Source organism: Nomascus leucogenys, chromosome 12 (assembly GCF_006542625.1).
Source record: "Nomascus leucogenys isolate Asia chromosome 12, Asia_NLE_v1, whole genome shotgun sequence".
Classification (NCBI taxonomy): domain Eukaryota; kingdom Metazoa; phylum Chordata; class Mammalia; order Primates; family Hylobatidae; genus Nomascus; species Nomascus leucogenys.
Window position 1 is genome coordinate 68,544,156 of NC_044392.1, and position 21,294 is coordinate 68,565,449.

At 39.2% G+C, this 21,294-nt stretch overlaps 1 protein-coding gene across 6 annotated transcripts in view; it reads right to left on the bottom strand.

Annotated features, from left to right (window-relative positions):
* The window catches only part of NTNG1 (netrin G1), a 344,331-nt gene extending 340,880 nt beyond the window's left edge, over positions 1–3,451 (bottom strand). For 3 of the 6 annotated variants that reach the window (XM_030824968.1, XM_030824970.1, XM_030824972.1), the window contains exon 1: positions 2,528–3,451. The gene's annotated coding sequence lies outside the window, so the exon portion shown is untranslated. Of the gene's footprint in view, positions 1–2,208; positions 2,334–2,527 lie in introns of those variants that run through there. The other 3 variants (XM_030824973.1, XM_030824971.1, XM_030824974.1) reach the window with 2 other exon arrangements.
* Between the last annotated feature and the right edge of the window lie 17,843 nt (positions 3,452–21,294).

Genomic DNA, 21,294 nt, shown 5'->3' on the forward strand with positions numbered 1-21,294 from the left:
AGTATGCTAAATCTCATACTAACCTAAGACTTTACTAATATAATCTCTTATACAATATAATTCACACACATATATTTCAATGTTAACATATCAATTGGTTTTCAAAGTTGAATCCAATTTTCTTTTTTCCAAGTGACTTGATGCCTTTGTAACTAAAACTCTCCAAATTTTTATGACACTTAGAAATCCTATCAAATAAATGTGTAATGGTTTAACTTTTTAAACAAATTACCTGATATTTTTCAGAATAATAATGGAAGCAAAGATGGGTATTTGCACCACTTGCAAATATACAAAAGGAAACTGCAAAATACATTTGCCTCCTCCTAAAAAGGCTGACCTGAATCATTTTAACACATACACCCATTGAAAGCTGACAAAACAAAAATATTAACAGGAAACCAGCTTTATGTTCAAATAAACTGTTTCCATACAAAAGTTTTAGGATTATCCCTCTTAAATTCCACAGTAGAAAATTCCACCAAATTAGTAGTCCAGTACATAGAATCCTGAATGCCTTCATGGTGGTCTTCAGTGGGTGAAATATATCTCATTTCATGGCATCCAGAAAAGAAAATATATCCCTGGAACAACATTACATGTGAAATACTTGATGCACATTTTTCCTTGCATGTTGATCCACATGCAGAGATCCAAATTTTATCTTAATGAAAAATTGAAAGTTGCTTATCTTCAAAAAGAATCTTGGATAGTCACTGAGCTGCTTTTCCTTTGCCAAAGAGAAAGGGAGGCGGGTAAGGCATTCAAAGTGACACAGTTCAAAATACTTAATGAAATGTGGAATTGCTAATTCCCTCACTAGAGATCCTCCTCAAGGGACAAACAAAACAGAAAAGCCTCCCCTGAAAAAAAAAATTTTTTTTGGAAAACTTTCCAACAAGCTTAACTACTAAGCATATCTGAATAAGCGATTTTAATGGAAGATCTTTCTGGGTTTTTTTTTTTCATTTCTGTAAGATAAAACAACTTTTAGTATTTTCAGTCATAAAACAGGGCCTTATTTCTAGAGCAAATCTACTGCCAGATTCACCATATGTTTAGTGGAGTTCTGAATCTTACTCAGAATTTTCCATTCCAAAGATTGACAATTTGTTATGAGGAGTGGCTCCATTATTCCCTGTATAAAGAGAAGAACGGGGGAGAGAGGAGGACCCTCTACTCACTGGAAATCTGTACGTGATGCAACTATAGGAGCTCAACCTGCGACTTTTCCAAGTAAAGTTGCTTTAAAATCCCCGCTAGGAATTTTCTTCCCTTGCCCTGTAAGATGACAACCTACTCTTAAGTGGATTTCTGCAGGAAAAAAAAAAAAAAAAAGTCCACGGGTGAGGGTACTAAAATTAACAGCAGAGGGCGCAGTTTCTTTTTATATCTAAGTTTTTCCTTGTATGAATCACTTAATTGGTTATTTTAGGCCCAATAATATTCAGTATTATTTGTATTATATATAGATATCCACAGATCCATACAGGAGAGCAATTCAATGTCCCTAGCCGAATCCATCAACCGATTAATATGATGCCAGTAAAGAATATGAGAGAATATTCCAAACAGCATCCCTACACCAAGTCTCCCTCTTTCAATTTCCCTTTCTCCCCAGCTGCACAACATGGGATAGTAATGCTTTAATCTAGCACCAATAAAGGAGATTAAAAGAAGGGACTTCAAAAGATCTCGATGTGGCCACCAGATCCCCAAGGCCGGCAATAGGGCAAGTGTTTTTTTTTGTTTGTTTGTTTTTATTTATTTATTTATTTTTTGCTTTTCCCCAAACAAATATAATTGGCGAAAGAAAGAAAAAATAACGACAACCCTCCTGAGCGATGTGTGTGGCCAGGTGTGCGTGAGAGAGGGAGAGCGCGGGGCGCCTGTCAGTCGGCGGATGGAGGCTCAGACCCCGCGCCTGGGCTCGGGACACAACAGGCGGACGCATCACCGGCCCGGGGCGCACCCCCGGGAAGACTTGTGTGTGGGTGTGAGCGTGTGCCGGTGTGTGTGCGCGCAGGGCTCCGCGCGCTGCCTCCTCGGGGCGCTTTACAAAGTTCCTCGCCCACCCGGAGCCTTCCCTCCCGCCTGTGGATCGCAGCGGGTGGGGGGGAGGGCGGCGGGGGGTGGGGAAACCCGGGGGAGAGGGGCGCGGGCGAGACGCGCGGGTCGCAGTAGGAGAGGCGAGCCGCGGGCACTTACCGTGTGGCTCGTTTGCCCTTGCGCCGGGCGGGAGCCGAGCCGACGGCGCGGGGCGGCGGCCCTGCGCAGCCAGCCTGGTCCGCCTCGGGCGGCGGCCGCAGCAGCCGAGCCCGCGGGCGGCGCACGGGCGGAGGGCGGCAGCTCCCGCGGAGCCTCCTCCGCGGGCGGGAGCGGGCGGAGCGGGAGGGGTGGGCGTGAGGACCCGAGCCGCCGCCAACGCCGCAGCCCGGGGATCCCAATCGCGCCCGGCCGCCGGCGGGAGAGGACCCCGAGGACCGAGAACCCAGCGCCGGCCCGCCACTCCCCGCCGCTTAATTACCTTCGCCTCCGCCCCCGGGGGGAGCCTCCTGCACGTCGCCCCCTCTCGGAGCCGGCACCCAGAGGGGGAATTCCTTCCCGTTGACGTCCTCTTCCGAAATGCAAAAGATCAGTGACTTTGACAGGTAGATGAGGGGGAGGGAGTAAGGGTGGGCGGAGAGGAAGAGAGGATGAGAAAGGTGCCTCTCCCTCCAAAAATATAGTGATATTAATAATGAGATCTCAGCCTTCGGAGGTCGTGCCAGCCCAGTCCCCTGCTCGCCGGCTCTCCTCCGCGCCTCCTCGCGCCGCTGCCTCTGACACTTCTCGCCTTAAACTTTTACTGAGGGATATTTTTTCTTTTTTCTATTTCTATTTCTTTTTTTTTTTTTTCCTCTTTTTTTTTTTTTTTTTTTTTTTCCAAGCCGCAGGACGATTTTCTGGTTCCCGGGGATCAGAACCAGCGGCCAGGCGGTTCTATGCGGCTTGGCACCGCTTTCATTTTATTTCAGATGAAGGCGTTGAGCTTAGTCAGAAGGGGCATAAATCAGGACAATTAGCATTGGCGCCAAGAAGATCCTCTAGTACCAATTTCGCCCGGGTTTCCTTCGCGCATTCCTCCACTCAAGTCAGAAATGTCACTGCACATAGCGCTGATGGCTGTGAGACGCGACGCACCCAAAGTCCGTTTGATGAAATATACATGGCCCACGACGCTTCTGGATTGCGGCTCCCGGGCTCCGCGCCCCCGCCCGCGGCTCCTGGCCGGGACCCTGCTCCAAGCGGGCAGCGAGCTCCCGGCAAACTTAGGGGCCAGTGCCAATTAAAGAGTGAGCGCGAGAGCCGGAAAGAGGAGCGGCAAAAAAGCAAGCCCGGGGAAGCCGCAGCCCTCGGAGGGGTGGCATGTACGTTTCACTTAAAAAGCAGATCATCTTCTGCAACTGCCAGCAATTGGAAGGATAGCAAACCTTATACTACCTAGAGACCTGTGCGCTCCGAGCGGTCCTAACTCCGTCCCGCTCGCTGTTGCTGTCGCTGCTGCTGCTCCGGCCGCAGCTGCTGCCGCTCCATGACCTCGGGGCGCTGAGGCAACAGGGCCCCCTCCCCCTACTCCCCATCCCCCCGGCTCCTCCACAGAAGCGCCGTTTCCAGTAACTCCTCGTGTACCTCCCACTTCTGCCGCCGTCCATCCCACCCCTCTCTCTTCCGTTCCCTCCCGAAACCGTTCCCAAGCACACCCTTCGCCGCTAGAAGTGATCACAATGTTGTTTTTCAACCGGCACTTCCTTTGCCCAGAGGCCCCTACAGCCCTAGACTGGAACCTCCTCCTTTAGAAATTCATTCCCCTTTAAAAAGTTGAAGTTCAAGGGAGAGCTGTGCATTTCAGGCTTCCTTGCCTTTTCTGAGAGAAAGACAAATGCTCCGATGCTCCAGGCTTCATTCCCCACCAAGGCGGGCTCAGACTCACCTGGGATCACTCTTAGCTACACATTAACGTCAAACAGAAACAAATCCGAATTTAGATAAGATAGGGAGACTTCCATTAGAAAGAAAGACTATTGCAATAGGGAAAACGCTCTGATCTCAGAAATGTGCAAGCCTCTCAAAACCAAACAAATTGGCCTTTTTTTTTTCTATATATATATAAGGGGTAGCAAGCAACAGGGAAAGCCAAGTGGATGGGGGAAACGACTCACTTCAAGACCCTCATGGTTGAACAAGAAATGTGTCTCTGTGGTCCAAGAATTTGGAAGATAAGCTAACAACGGTGAATGTTTCACATTTTAGTTCTTGCTCAGATTTGGTGGGCAAGCTAAATTCCAGGGACCTGCTGGAGAGAAGCCTGACTCATGTTTGGTCAAGGCAAAGCCGGGGGCGGGGGGGGGGGGGCGCGGGAAGAAATGGGCAATTGTGAACACTTAGTCACTATGTGTCCCACAATTAAGGCAGGAGGCTGAGTAATTGGGTCATTTTTCTATGATGACTTGGGGTGGTGTGGTAAAAGGATGGATGGGGGAGAAGTTTGTTGAGTTGGGCCTATAACCAGGCCCTCCTTGGCCCTGGGCAGCCAGGAAGTGGGCAGGGATTTCAGGCACCCCCAGCCTTCCCTCTAACACCTAAGAGGCCACAATAAGTCGCCTTCTGAATCTCTGAGTGCAGGAATCTGGGATTTATGTGCTTTCCTCTTTCCCACCTTTGTCCTGTAGTGCTGACATTGCAAAAAGGAGTTACCTGCAGGGCTGAAACTCCTACCAAGGGTTCTTAGACGGTGGCCAAGTCTGGCTCTTCCCCCTGTCTCTCGCCATGCTCCTCCAGGTTTAAAACATACTGACTATATGGAGATGTTACTCACCACCTAATCCTCCTTCACAGGCCCTTAGATCCCAGTTCTTTCTATGGGAGCCTTTTGCAATAGGATATAAGAAACAACACCAAGAGTGGCCTTCTTATTTCTCGCTGGCCCCTTGTCCTAGATCCTGAAATACAGACAGTTCTCAGCCTTTGCTCTCTCTCTTGCCCTTCTCTCTCAAGCCAAGAAAGCCTTTCTGAACTCTCATCCTCCTCTTTATCTGGTCATTTAAGGCCCTTCTGTACTAAAAAGAAAATAAATCTATGCAGAGATTAGAGAATTCTCTTCTGGAATATACCAAGATCTTTGTGATTTTGGCTCCCAACCTGGAAAAATACTTGTTTTCATCTGTCAAAATCTTGGAACTAACCTCCCTTCCTCTCTTCCTATATCATCCCTCATTCCCAGGATTCCTTTGACTATGAGGCAATCCCAAGTAAGTGTGATATGTAAATGGAAACCTCTCCAATTAGGTAACACCTCCCACTACAGGAGTGGGAGAGTCTTTCAGAGGTGAGTTTTTCTGTGGAACATGTGCTCTGACCTTTGCAGAAGCTCAGTGAATCACCAACTAAACATGTAGATCTAAACTGAAGGAAGTAAATCAGAATCATCAGGGACTTTTCAACATTAAAACCCCTTTTCTTCCAGATCTTGTTCTCTCCTCCAGCAGCAATCAGGTGGGAAGGACTTTTTCTCCAAAAAAGCACTTTAAGTGGATCTGATATACTTCCCCAAACTAACGTGCATATATTAAACCAGCTTTCCTCAATATACCTTTGCATATTTGTTTATATGATATAAACCGATCAGAAATTGACTTTAGAGATTTCATTGCCACCAAGAGAAATTATTTAGGGGATACCTACCTTTCCTTATCATTCCTTGCTTTCTCTAGCCATATATATATTTAACTTTCTTTGGAAAAAACTATTTTTCTGTTTTTATTTAACCTTTCAACCCTACTTTTTTTTTTTTCTTTTTCCTTTTGGAGAAGAATGGTTTGATCTTTCAGTTCTCTGGCTTTAGATCTTTGGCTGGTTTCTACACATTCCTCATTCTTCTTCAACTTAGATATCCATTTATTTGTAATCTTGTTAGGTCTGTAACTGTTGTTCATTTTTCTAGGTTCTTAGCTGCCTAAAAATCTTCTCTTTAGAGATTTGGCAGGGTTGTTTCAATATTTGTAACTTCAGTATGCCAAAGTGGTAGTGATGGCATATTTGCAATATATCTGGTCCAAAAAGACGTGTCTTTTTTATAACTACTGTAAAATACTTGACATAAAGTAGGTATAAGATAAATGTTCAGTGCAGGTGTGGATAGCTTTAGCTTATTCTCACGATTCATGGCCTCTTTGGTAACAGGAGCTAACTCTCACCATATTAAATTAATATGTAGACGTCTAAAATATCCAAATCATGGGTGCATTAGACATTCTGGGGTGCTGTAACAAAGACCATAGATTGAGTGGCTTTAAAACAATAGAAATTTATTTCTCACAGCTCTAGAGACTGGAAATCTGAGATCAGAGGGCCAACATGGTCAGGTTCTGGCGAGAGCCCCCTACTGGGTTGCAGGGAATAGACTAACTCCTTGTATTCTCACATGCTGGAAGGAGGACTAAGGAGCTCTCTAGGGTCCCTTTTATAAGGGCACTAATCCTACTCGTGAGGGTTCCGTCTTCTTCTTGACTTAGTTATCTCCCAAAGGCCCTACCTCCTAATACCATCACATCAGGGGTTAGGATTTCAACTTATGAATTTAAGGGGTATGAAAAAAACATTTATTTCTTAACAAGGAGCAAGTTCTATTTGACCAATTGTATACTATGTGGTAGATGCTGTTTATAACTGCTGCTTGTGTCCCAATAGAAATATCCTTCAGCTCTTTCTTGCCTTCACTTTGTGCTCAGGGACATGTTTTACTACAGAGCCATTAGCTGTATAGTTTTGACAAGTTTTGAAGTTTCTTACCTGACAGGCTTTTTTAATGCTCAAATATTTTGAGATTTAAACATCCAGCAAGCCCTAAGCATTGGTCTGGGCTCTATAAACTAGATTATACTGACATTTTCCTTCTGTTGTAGGATACCAAGGTACTTCTCTTAAAGCTTTAAATTCGCAAGCCCAAACAATTCAAGTAACTGATCATGCTCAACATATGTATACCAACAGTCTCATTTAGTTCCTCTCAAGGCTAACAGCAGACCAAAGGACGTATTGTTTAATGTAAGAAAATATACATATTTACTGAGTTAATGACACTGGAGCACAAAAATTAGCAAATAGTGTAAGATATTGCCAGTTAGTGACCGATGCAGGGAACATGTCTTCTAGCACCCATGTACTTTCTAGTATATGGCACTGTGTAAAGTAGTTTGGAAATAATAAAATTAGCTGCTTGGTTAAATAATATATTTTTTAAATGAGCAAAATATGGGTTTTTGAAGAGAAAGCATGCTAACTTAAAAGATGACTAATTTTAGTCAAATATTTTATGTCTCCTTTCTATTCCAATCCTAGGGCCCTAGAAATGTTTAATGGAAAATAAGGTTTTCTTTTTTTTGTTTACCCCTTCTTATCCATAAAAAATCAAGAGAAATCACTTTTTAATTTTTATGCTCTGAGTATGTGATGCTAGATGTTTTTATCCAAATGGCAAATCTCTTAAAATCATGACACCCTGAGCTTCTATTACCCATTTTCTTTGAGAATCAGACAGAACTCGTAGTCAATATTTGTTTAACAGTTTATCTTTCTTCTAAGGGTATTAAAAATAAAGGCATCCCACCAGCAGGTTTGGATAATTCTATGGTCTGAACAAACTCAATAAGCTCCCATGTGCTTATGTTTTATTGAGCTTCGTTTGTCAGCCTAAGATCCTCAACTTATTCTTTGAAAACAGGAGATTCCACAATTAATCTAGTGTGTTGGCTGAAAAAGTTCAGCCCCAAAAATCAACAGCTGTGTGGATTTCCTCAAATGTAATTTTCATAATTTCAATTTCTCTACAACAACAAAATTAGCAGCCTTTTCAAAATGAGAAGGAAAATACATGGAGAAGATTGAGTAATGCCCTTTGCCTCATTTAGAGAACTTTCCATCAATTCCATACCAATAGTTCTCCTCAATTTAGTGAACATTGGTGGAATTCCTGTGGCCTGCTGGGAATTGTCCTTGGTGCTGGAGGAAATGCAAAGCTCTCGAGTCTAGGTAGGTGCTAATAATCATGTTAGAGAGAACTGAATAACTAACTGCAATGTGCATCTTTAGTATGATATTAGAGATAGCTTAAGGTAAAGGTAGCTGTAATGGTCAAGTCTAGGGACTCCTTTTGTGCACTCTTAAATGTCCACAAAGATCTGTATCATGCCATTGACCCAAAGGAAAATAGAGTGCAACCTCTCTGGTTTAGTAGCCTCTGTGGGCAATCCTTGTACTGTCATATAACTATGGGGCAAAAATGGTTCAAGGATAGAAAAATAGCATACACAGGCCAGGTGCAATGGCTTATGCCTGTAATCTCAGCACTTTGAGAGGACAAGGTCAGGGAATCACTTGAGGCCAGGAATTCAAGACCAGCCTGGCCAATATGGTGAAACTCCATCTCTACTGAAAATACAAAAATTAGCCAAGGATGGTGGTGCACACCTGTAGTCCCAGCTACTCTGGAGGCTGAGGCAGAAGAATCACTTGAACCCAGGAGGCGGAGGTTGCAGTGAGCCGAGATCATGCTACTGCATTCCAGCCTGGACAACAGACTGAGACCCTGTCTCAAAAGAAAAGAAAAAAAAGAAAAAAGAAAAGAGAGGAGAGGAGGAAAGAAAGGAAAGAAAGAAAGAAAGAAAGAAAGAAAGAAAGAAAGAAAGAAAGAAAGAAAAAAAAGAAAGTAAAAGAGAGAGAGAGAAAAAAACAGGCACAGAAGAGAAACATAGGTCACAGGGTGCCATTTGGTTTGGGGTGTACTCTATCCAGATGTATCTTTCTGCTTTTCTTGACTTCTTGGTCCTGGGTTTAGTTTGAGGTTTACTGTTCTAAAATTATTATTTTTACTAGTGTTTTTAGCAGCTCTATTGCTGCCATCCTTTAGCTTCCATGTTGAATGGAAGCAATGGATATAAGCTGGATATTGGCTTCTAGTAAGTGAACTGGAGTCATGCCAAGTGGCCTTTACTTCCCAGTGGGCTGCCAAGGATTCTCCCTCTCTTACAGAAAATGACTAATTCTCTTAAATCCTGCCTTGATTTGTAAGGGAGAGGAATAAAGTCGGAAGTATTATGAATTCTCTTCTTACTTCAATAAGTCAGGAAGAAACTTGACTGTCAGTTCTCCAAACTTTGAAGTCCCATAGAAAATGACACAATAGTAAAATATTACAATAGATTTCTATGATCTTATAGAAATTCTTTTTCCTTGCTGCCTTTCTATTTCCTCTTCCTCAGACATGAATTTAGCTCCTATGTGCTAGGGACTGAATTAGAAATAACAAGATAAATAACACAGTCCCTTCTATAACTTACTGGCTGTTGGAGAAGATAAACTCGTAAACAAACAATGTAATACTGCCATAGGAACTGAGATAGACACTCACGGGGAGCAGGTTAGCCCCAAAGGAAAAGATGTATAATTCTCCTTTGGGATTCTGAGAAAAGCTATATAGATGAGATGATATGTGAGCAACACTAGCCGTTCATCCAGCAGACAAAGACACAAAAGGCATTGTGAGCAGAAAGCAGGTGGTACAAAGTCAGGAAGTAGAAGACAGTAGAGCACATTTTGTCACTTCCAAGTCATCCGATACAACTGCACGGCTCACAGCACCATACGGATGGCCTTTGTAGTGAACATTTACAAGCATTTTGATACCAAAAATAACAAAAATTGAGGGCATTAGGAGAAAAATCAAGAATAAGAAAGTATCCTATATTATTTAGGTTGAGGTATATTAACGTGTCAATAATTTATCATTGTTGACCTACAAAAATGGCAATTTCATATGTCTCAACCTATTAGCATCCAGTACTTCCAATTTAGTTCTTAGTAACCTGTTTGAAGAGAAGAGAATAAAACAGCAAATAATTTTTAAACTTCTATATTTGCTTTTGGAATACATTATATTCCTTCTTTTGGCAGGAGATATACCTTCCTAATGAGATTTTGTGCTTAGATTGGTATTAAAATTAGCTGGATTTCCCTGAGTAAGCATTGAGCATGAGAACGTGCCTGCAGAGCAGACTGGGGGTGACCGAGAAACCCAAGGTTCAAGCATTTAACCAGGCATACGCCACACATGAATAATGAAAAGTTTAGTAATTAGTAATTATAGATACCAATTAAGCCTTAGACATAAAGAACCAGTCCTCAATCATTCTACCATGGTGTGCATTTTTACCATCCTAAATCACTGTTTCATTCCAACTCCAGTTGGAGAAAATCTATTTGTCAACAATAAAGAAGAAGATAATATAATATAGGAAATAATGCTAAAAATCAAGAAATTTAGAAATCGTTATACATGATACAAGGAAACAGCAACAAATTGATGATTACAGTAACCAAGTACTTCTCTAAGACAAAGTGAAATTCAGGTTTTCCTTTTACCTTTTTTGGTGAATTTGGTTAATCAAGTTCTTAAGCGGTTTATGACCAAAAGGTCAGGAGATACATTGGTGATGAAGAAAAAAAATGAATCATCTTTCTAATTTTTTACCTGCTTTCCCCACATACTCCCACTGCCTTCTGCATTTTTAAACCTGTTTTTTAGATATCTATGTAAAATGAGATGCTGGAAATCACCTCAGCCACTACTGCCCTGAAACTCTATCTGCCCCCACTAGCCTGAAGGCTGAGTTCGCAATAATGAAAGAGAGGTAGACTGTCAGTTACCGTATATCATGGTATATATTACTGTATAGATGTTGCAATCATTTTTTTAAGGGACAGGGTCTTGTTCTGTTGCCCAGGCTGGAGTGCAGTGGCACAAACATAGTTCATTGCAGACTTGAACTCCTGGACTTAAGAAATCTTCCTGCCTTCACCTCCCAAAGTTCTGGGGTGACAGGTGTGAACCTGGCCCAATTATTCTTATATTAAGAACTGATTGATAGGCAAGGAAAGCCAGATGCTCACAGCACACTAAAGCCTTCAGAAGTATAACCTAGGACTTCAGTAGTAGAAAATTGAGACTGATCTAAATGCAAGATTAGCTTAAAATTCATATGTTGAGATACTGCAAATGAATTTTCAGAAAATCCAATGAGATATAGTGTAAATATCACTAAACTAGGAACCAAGAAACTAAGCCCCTGTTAAAACACTTTTTTGCTGTGTGAATTTTCCTACATCATTTTACTTCTCTGGGCCTTAACTACCTCATATGTAAAATGAGGAAGTTGAATCTGATGATTCTAAGATGGTTATTCTTAAAATAGGTTTCATAAACTTCCTACCTCAGAATGTTAGGGGCTTGCTAAAAAGCAGGTAGAAGAGTCCATCCTCTCCCACGTTGCCTGAATTAGCAACTCCCCAGGTGGTTCTTATTTAAGCACATTAGAGTTTGAACATCACTAGCCTAAGGTTTGCTCCAGATTTTGCATTTTGAGTCTTGCTTTGAGGTTGGAATTAATTTAAATGAAAGCTGAGACAAAAATAAATCTATCCTTCATGTTTCTGGATGATAGAATAGGATCTATGATTTCTAAAACTTGTATATAACTTTCTGTATATTGGAATTAAGTGGGATATATGTTTGATTCCCTGAAAGATTAGATAGAATAAAGGCCAAGGACTTTGAAATAGTATTTTTAACACACACACAAAAAATCAAAACCATGCTCACTGATGTCCAATTTCTGGAACACATGTATTAGCTATAAGCTGCCATAATCTCTCCTAGAAGTCTATTACTCAACTGGTAAAAACTAGTTCTCTGAAAACTACCATGAGATGCAGTCATGAGGTTTTAAAAGCTTTTGAACTTTTTATTCCAGTTGAGTTTCTTTAAAATTAGTCAGGGATTATTGGACTTTCTTTACCAGCACTAGCTTATATATCTTTATAAAATGTCCTTGTAAATTATTACAATCAGATTTACACAAAGGTTAGAACTTTCAAAACATTTCAGAGTAAAAACTTCTCAATTAAACAATGTATATGTGTATATGTATTGTATATTTGCCTGCATTTTCTGTGTATTTGAGTTAATTATTGTGAAATGTATTCTAATGTATTGGCAAGTCTTCAAAGATCAAAGGTAAAGTCCTTGATACATTGCTAAACATTTGCATGGCCTTAGATAACTGGCTTAATCTTTCTGAGCCTGTATTTCCTTAGCTACAAAATGGGAATAATAGGACTATTGCTGAGTATCTCATAGGATTGCTATGAAGAATAAATGTGCTCTTTGACATAGCAAAAAATGTTTGCAAATATTAGATATTATTTACTTTCTGTATTATAGTATTGAAGCTTCCATTATAAATATGTCAGCATAAGTTCTGACATTTATTTATTTAATTACTTACTTATTTAGTAAACAATCATTTTTTGACAATCTATTATGCTCACAACACTGTACCAAGTGCTCTGGAAAATAAATCCAGAAAAAATATAAGCTGTAATTTCTACATTTAAGAAACTTAAATTTTACTTGAGGTTTTATAACCGTATCACAAAGTATAAGGTTAAAAACTCTGAAATACAAATGTTTTAAGCTGGCTAGCAATTGACCTTCTAAGATCAAGGAGTGTTTCATTGAAGCAGGTGAGGTACTGAGCTAGACCTTAGGGTTTGATAGGCAAATAATGGAAGGAATCTCAGCAAGAAGGAGACTGCACAAGGGCAAAATCAGGAAAGGCAGAAAGGTCAAGCCATTTTCAAGAGATCGGGGAGCAGCAGCATCATTGGAATTAAGGTGCCATGTTAGAAAATGGTGGACATACTTTTGGAAAATTCAGTAAGCCCAAAGTTCATTGCTTCTTGAATTCCCCAGTGAAGAGTCTGAAATTTATGCAGGAGATAACATGGAACAATTAAAATTCCGAGCAGGAAAGACTCATGAATAATGTGGTGTTTTTAAACAAATTTACCTGGAAATATTGTTCATAATGAATTGGACTAGGGAGATACTATTAGAATCAGGGAGAGCAATCGGGAGTCTACTATATGAAGCCAGGGAGATGATGATTTGTACCAAAATAGTAGTTGTTAAAATAGAAAAAAAGAATATATGAATATGTGAGGCAATAGTGAGACTTCTGATAGAATTTATTTATAAAAACAATTTCAGCTAAACAATTCTTTTAAATTAGATGAGAATAAAAACAGTCCTCTAAAGCTCTTACATTTTCATTTTCATTCAGATGTTCAAACTGCACATATCTTTCCTTTATTCAACCAAATATTTATTGAAGGCATCATATGCATTGTTGTAGGAGTTTGAGATTCAATGATGAACTAAACAAAGATTGAACTCATGAACCTCACATTCTACTTGGGGGACAAAGGATAGAAATGCTAAACATAATTGATAAGTAATTATTATTATTGAGAGAGAAAATATATGTAAATAAGAAAAAGTAGAACAGGATATTAGGGATTTGGAGTGATACATTGAGGACGATTCCAGTGTAAATAAAGTGGTCAGTGGAGCCCTTGCAGAGAAGGTGATATTCAGCAAAGTCTTAAGGAGGAAAGCAAGCTAGTCTCACAGACATTTGGAGGAAGAATGTTACAGGCAGAGGAAACAAATAGCTCAAGGGTTGAGCCTCCCTAGCATGTTGGAAGAGCCCAGCGTGGCTAGAGATTTAAGAGTTTGTTTTATTTTTAATTTTTTAATTTATTATTTATTTATTTATTTATTTATTTTTGAGACAGAGTCTTGCTCTGTTGCTCAGGTTGGAGTGCAGTGGACATGATTTAGGTTCACTGCAACCTTCGCCTCCCAGATTCGAGCGATTCTCCTGCCTCAGCCTCCCAAGTAGCTGGGATTACAGGCACCCACCATCATGCCTGACTTATTTTTGTATTTTTAGTAGAGATGGGGTTTCACCATGTTGACCAGGCTGGTCTAGAACTTTTGACCTCAAGTGATCCACCCTCGTTGGCCTACCAAAGTGCTGGGATTACAGGTATGAGCCACCAAGCCTGGCCAGGAATTTATTTTTAAAGTCTGACAAAAACTTATAGCAAATCACTTTTAAAATTTGTGCTTACACAACTCTTTGAGGTTTAACCATATTTGTACTATTTTTATGTGTCACACAGGCCTCTATGAGGCAATTGTGAGCCTTTCTAATATACATATGTATGTATATAAATATGTACAGTGAAGAACAGCATGGAGAAAAGTGCACTTTACACATTTCATGTCAGCTAGCATTATTATTATTTTAATTAATATTATTGATCTTATATGAAGATTTTATTTCCATAGTTTTCTGTTTTAGGGTTTTTTTTATTCATTCCTTTTCAATTTTGTGCTTCATGCAGAAAGGATTACTAATTAGTCCAGAAAGGATTTTAGACCACTTACAAGCATAGCTAGGTGATATCCCCCCAAAAAGGAGCAAAAACAAAGTGAAGTGAGAAAAAGGCTTAAAATGCACGTCATAATATCCACATACTACTAATTTTCCCCTAAGCTTGCTGGTGGATAATCAAAAGGAAAAATCTTATAACTCAATTGATAACATATATATTTTAAAAAACCTATGTATATAGAAAAAGTATTTCCTATGTTCTTTGTAATAAGACCATACATATATTTTTCCTGGAGATTCTCAAAAAAAAGAATATGATGTGATGAAATAATATTTTAAACAATTTTGTCATAGATATGAATATAGAGAAAAATGTCTCATGGGAGAGGCAGTTTAATTCAAGACCTCATTTGATTATCCCAGACACCTCTGGGAAAAGCATGGAATACACGTGAAATTATACTTGTTGTAGCAGAAAAGAATCTCATTTTCTCACTTAGGATGTCACATAACCACATGTTTACAAACTCTGCAAATTACATGTCTGTCCCTTGTTCCATATTAAGATCCTGAATTCAAACCAGGGAAATTTGGATGGAATTGCCAGTTTTGTTACATATCTTGATAAGAATGCTTAAGAGTGGGAGACTGGGACCGGGCACGGTGGCTCATGCCTGTAATCCCAGCACTTTGGGAGGCGGGTGGATAGCGAGGTCAGGAGTTCAAGACCAGCCTGGCCAGTATGGTGAAATCCCGTCTCTACTAAAAATATGAAAATTAGCTGGGCATTGTGGCATGCACCTGTAGTCCCAGCTAGTTGGGAGGCTGAGGCAGAAGAACAGCTTAAACCCAGGAGGTGGAGGTTGCAGTGTGCCGAGATCAAGCCACTGCACTGCAGCCTGGGCGACAGAGCTAGACTCCGTCTCAAAAAAAAAAAAAAAAAAAAAAAAAAAAAAAAAAAAAAAAAAAAAAAAAAAAAAAAAAGCACAGGAGCCGTAGCATCATGACCAAGGTTAAATTGAAAGGCTTTTCTCCTACTCCAGTTTTTACCAAACTTGTTAATTTACTGTCATGGGAAACACTTAATACCCATTGTGTATGTGGCCAGGAGAAACAACACATTAACGTTTGAGAATATACGTAATAATCACATATAATTAGAACATAATCTAATCTACAATAATCAGAACATAAAATCAGTAGCTATAGAGCTGCTGCAAGGCAGCATTATGATTAAAAAAAAATCACAATTTAAGAATCTCCACTTAATGATGATACTCTTAAAAGTTGTTTTGAGAGTACAGAAATTTTTTCAGTGGATTTATGGTATGCATTTGGTAGGGTACCCATTATATATTTATCATTATGTGTAATATTTATCACATGCTCATCTCTTAAGTGCATTTCATGTGTTAGATTTATATGAAAATCAGTGAAAATGTCTACTCACTGACCATATGAGTTTTGTTTGTCATAAGGACACAGATGACCGATTAGGTGGATAAGATAATAGTGGAAAAATAAATAGGAAATTCTGATGAACCTGATTTCCAGTGGGGAAACAGTGACGCATAATAAATAGCACACAGCCTCTGTGAGCCTGGGGGTGAAGAATAGTGATTTCAGTTGGCTGCCTGGCTGGTCTTCACAAATACCCATTACTTGGAATGATGCATAGCAAGTAGAGATCTTCACACCTTTGACAGCTAACCATGAGTAGTGATTTGTGGTACCACTGCAAACCAGTAAAGGGCAGCACCAGCCAGCAGTTTTCTAACACTGAACAAATAAAGCCTAATTGTTATTTCAAGTTGTAAAGAAAAATGTTTGACTTTGTTCAACATAAAGGTATTTGTTGCAAATTATCAACAGTGTTGATAGGCTAACTTTTATTTATTTATTTATTTATTTATTTATTTAAGGCTGGGGTGCAGTGGTGCAATCTTGGCTCACTGCAACCTCCACTTCCCGGGTTCAAGCGATTCTCCTGCAGCACGTGATAGGCTAACTTTAATATCACCTAACGTGCACAAAAATTCATGATTAACTTGACCATTTGTCCTCTCAGAATCAGCTGGTCCTTACAGAACTTATACAGAGACAAGAAGAAACTAAAGATTTTTCCGTGGCTATTTTGGGAAAACATAACAAATGAAATATTTTCAGACAATCTAAATTTTGCCGTCCAAAATATAGCATTGAATAGCATAAGCATCCTAAGGCTTTATTAATCTGAAATTAAAAATAAAAGACTAATTACATTAACTGGAACATCAATGGATACAATTGTAAACCAAATAATTTCTTTTTCAGATAACATTTCAGTTCATGACTTGAACTCAAATTATTTTGCCATAGATTAATAATGTATACAAGAAAAGGGGAAAACTCCTTGTAACATATTTTACACTTTGCCAGAGCTTTCTGATTAAATTAATTTCTTTTACTACACTATGCTAAAAGTTGGGGGAGGGAAGATGTTTATCCTAAGTGATTAAAATAAGTCAGAGGGAGGAAGGAGGTGACAGCCCCAGGCTTGGAGCCACACCTTACTTTAATTATCTTTCACTGCTGGGTTCTAAGTGTGACGCAAGAACTTTTTTGTTTGTCCCCCCACCCTTTTCTTCACTTCCTAAAAATTTTTTGTAGATATGGGTGGAGGAAGGTGGGGTGTCTCTCTATGTTGTCCAGGCTGGCCTTAAACTCCTGCCTCAAGTGATTCTCCTACTGCAGCCTCCCACAGTACTGGGATTACAGCTGTTAGCCAAGGCACCCAGCTGATGTAAGGACTTTTAATAGCCTTAAAATATTCTAGAATAGCCATTAGGAAATATGTGTATATTTTGGGCTTTCTTATAGCAGACATATGCCTTTGGTGACTGATGCCCTGATGTGATCTCCAACTCATCTACTTAAGATCTATGTGATCTCGACGAGTGACTTAATTCCCTCTCAATCTGTTTTTGATGTGTAGAATGGGGATGCTATATGACTCTTACAATTACTAGAAGGTTAAGTTAAATGGCCTGTGCCCATAAGAATGTTATTTAACATAAATGTGCCAGGCAAATCAATTAGAGAATACATTCTATAACTTTTGTCATTTTTGGATTGTGTAACAAAGTATGGAGCAAATAAGATACTATATAAACCTTATTTAGTAATGTGAACATAATTATTGCATTTACTTATAAATTATCATATCAAAATAAAAATTGTGATGCATTATCATTTTCTTTTTTTATCAAGCATATATAATAATTTTTTTAAAATAAATGACAATTTCATTTATTGGGAAATCTTTGCTGATCTTTGCCATTTATTGGTTGTACTGCTTCCAGAGAAACAAAGGAAGGGGTTAGTGCCACAGCTCTTTTGCAAGGACCCATCAGGGTCATCTACCTTCTCTATCCCTGCCTTGCCTTATCACATTCCTCTTTCAGTATGCACTTCTGGACTATGTCCTGCTCAGTAGCAAATTAGTATGTCTTATAAAATTTGTGAAATTTTTGCAATGTGAAATAGCTTCTGACAGAGTAATTTTCAAATTGCCCCATTAAGATCCACATCGTGGATAGTAGGTTGCAGCTCTGTAGTAGTTATCCCATCACCTGGTCTTTCTTTCTGTCCTAGTGATAGAATTTTAGCTGAGGACATTTCCCAGCCTTGCTTAAATAGTATGTAAAACTTCCAGGAAGTCTCTTTAAAGGATAGGAGTCCTACTTTCCTTTTTTCTCCTTCCTTTTGAAATGTTGATGGGAAAGTGGGAGCTAGAACAACTGTGTTGAACCATGACATGGAAACCATACTTTGAGGGCTGCAGAACAAATGAGAAAGAATCCTGTCTTCATGATGTAACAGACCACCATATTAGCCCTGGACTATTCTGCTTGGATGGTTATGTGACATTTTTTGGGTCTGGTTGAAGTGGCCAAACTGCACCTTAGTACAGTTTCTACGACTTAATCACAGAATCCAGATACATCACAGCCAAGCAGAACAATCACTACTTACCAGAACTATAACAAATCACTTCTTATTATAGTGAAATTATTTTTAAATAATAATTCCATCATTTGGACCTTCTAACATACGTGGTAACTTAATTTGCTCCTTCTTCCTTCCAAGTCCTTTAAAATTAAAAAAAAAAAAAAAAAAACGTTTCTATACTGAGTTTCTCAGTTTTAAAAATGTTACTTTTTAGCCACATATGATAAAGATATAAAGGAAAACTAACATTATATCTTTTCATAGTGAATATATTCTAGACTTTGACCAGTGAAAATTGATTAGAAAACATATTTTCCTAAGAAAGATAACAATGAAATACTTCCTACTATATAGTCTTGCTCTTTGACTTGCTATTATGTCCTTCCCTAGTTAAAGTTGTCTTCCGGGTAGTACCGTACCCATGTGATGGGTCGTAAAATACAGTTTGCACAGCATGTCTTTAACCACAGTGGCCCCTGTCAATGATTTATAATCAGATTATTACTGTCTCAACTACTCATACAGCTTCATTTGAACACCCTTAGCCAGTGTGTATTAAAGTGAACAATTCCAGGAGGCTGGGAGTGCAGTGAAACTAGTGTGGGCTTTGAATTCAGATGTGTCTGGATTTAAATCCTGGCATTGACACTTACTGCCCTATTTCCCTTGGGTTATATCCTTGACTCCTCTTAGCCTATGTCTGTCAATGAGGGTAATAACATCTATTCATAATTCACAGCCTAGTTGAAAAGAGTGCTTCATTCCTTGTAGGTGCTCAATAAATGTTAACCACTTGGCCCCTACAAGAGTGTTCTGACATAATGTCCACAGGTGAGCGTGAAAAATTTGACCCCTGTTTCTGGGGACTTATTTAGTGTATTTACTTATTGTTGATATTGAAGGATATTACTGTCCTTGCTCACAGAAGTTGGAGCACCCACCACCTTTTTAATTATAATGAAATCCATGAGGAATGGAAAAGGAGCAACTGGACACTCTCAGATGTGCTATAGTCTTAAGCAGTTAACGTCTTAGCTCCTCCCCATCTTCTCCACCTCACCTTGTTATCTTTTGGAGAGTTTGGAACAAATTTCCCTGGCTGCTTGGGCTTCTGTGACAAGGCTATCTTTGAGAAGATCAACCACGACTTAGCCCACTTTGATGTCGTATAAGTGGGAGTCAGGAAACCTGTAATATCCATTTCCATCCTGCCACTGAATGGGGGTGGGAACCTAGGTAAAGAAAGATGGGCAAAGAATATGTTTTGAATGCTTACTATGTACCTTGTCATGTGTTAGACAGTTGGTATCTTCATTTAATTTTATCTTCCTAAGAGGCCTGTGATATAAGCATTCTTACACCCTTTTCAGGTGAAGAAACCAAGGTTTCCTTGCACTAAGTAACCTGCCCTGAAATTATTGCATCATAAATTGAACCCATCCCTGGCTGATTTCAAAGCCCTGTCCCTTTTGCCGTGTATAATAGAATGCTTCCTCTTTGACCTAGTTGAACCTATATTTCATCTGCAAAATGCTATGGGATGGATGTTCTGTAAGGTCCTTTATACTCTCACATCCTATAATTCCATTCTCTTTATTCTAAATGCAGGAATATAAAACTTACTAAGCTTTTTAAAGACATAATAAGTCTTACTCCAATAAATGTTCACACTATGTTTGGCTCAGAATAGTAGATACTTTCATATGTAAAAGACATAAAAAGAGTGAATATGTATAATTGGCCACAGGGAGAAAGGAATTAGGTACCTGTTTTCTGTAGGTATCATTTTTTCAGAAAACTCCTGTTTAAAATCTAAATTCTTTTATTTCTTTATTTGTTAAACTTCTGATTACACAACAGAACACAAAAGAAACAATTCACAATCCATGCTGTGTTGAAAGAAGAAAGGGATTCAACAAGTATAATTGAGCCCAACAGGAGACACAGTTACAGACATGTTAGAGCTGAAGGAGCCAGGAGTACAAAAGATCATTAACTTAATTCCATTTTAGCATTCCTGAGTTAGCTAAACAGTCAACACAGCAATATCTAACACCTAGCTTTCTTCATTTGTCACACACATTTTAAGTTCAAAGATGTGAGTCTTGTACTGATTTGAAAAATATAAATAATTATTATTTGCCTTTTTTGGTACCATAATGCTTTAATTTTTTTCTCTCTTGAATAGCAAGGCCAGTTCTAGAGAGATTTGGCAGGTCTGTGCTGAAGCTCAACTGTAATACCTTTCAAGTTGCAAATTCAATTTTATATTTATGGATACATCTGCGTTAGTCATAATCGGTAAGTCTCCATCTTGGTCACCAAGAAATGTTGCATTTGGTTGGGGTTTATTATTTCTATTCATTGCTCTTTGTATATCTATTTGAAGAAAAGGAGGAGGCTACTCTTCTTTTTATTGTCAGTAAGTTTGTGCTTTTGTGAAACACATTAGAATTTGTATTTTCCTTTAGTTTATAATATAGTGCTATTGGAAGCTACTGAAAATTAAAGGTATTTAAAAGAGATGCAGAGAACATATTTTCAACTACTCAATAAGCTGTAGATGCAGATTCATGATGGAATGGACATTTAAGTAAAGTGACAGAGGTGCAGAGGTTACAGTGTCTGAGACAGATGTTCTGTGAAAATGTAACCTGGTCCATTTCACTGCTGTTCCTTTAACAGTACTATTTATGATGTACTCTAGCTGACTCACTTTATGGACCATATTTTGCAAATGTAAAATTCACCATTTTGATTCCAGGTTTTATTACCACCTGAACCTCCATGGCACAATGCATGATTTTTATGCACATGAGGCTTCCACTGGTGTCATGCACATTGTGAACTTCTGGCAAGGACAAATGACTCAACTCTCCCATGGAGCTGGAATTGCAGGCCCCCTTACATCTCTTCCAAATTTTGCAGTTAATCAGCCCCACACATATGTTTTGGGTGTGTACTTTGT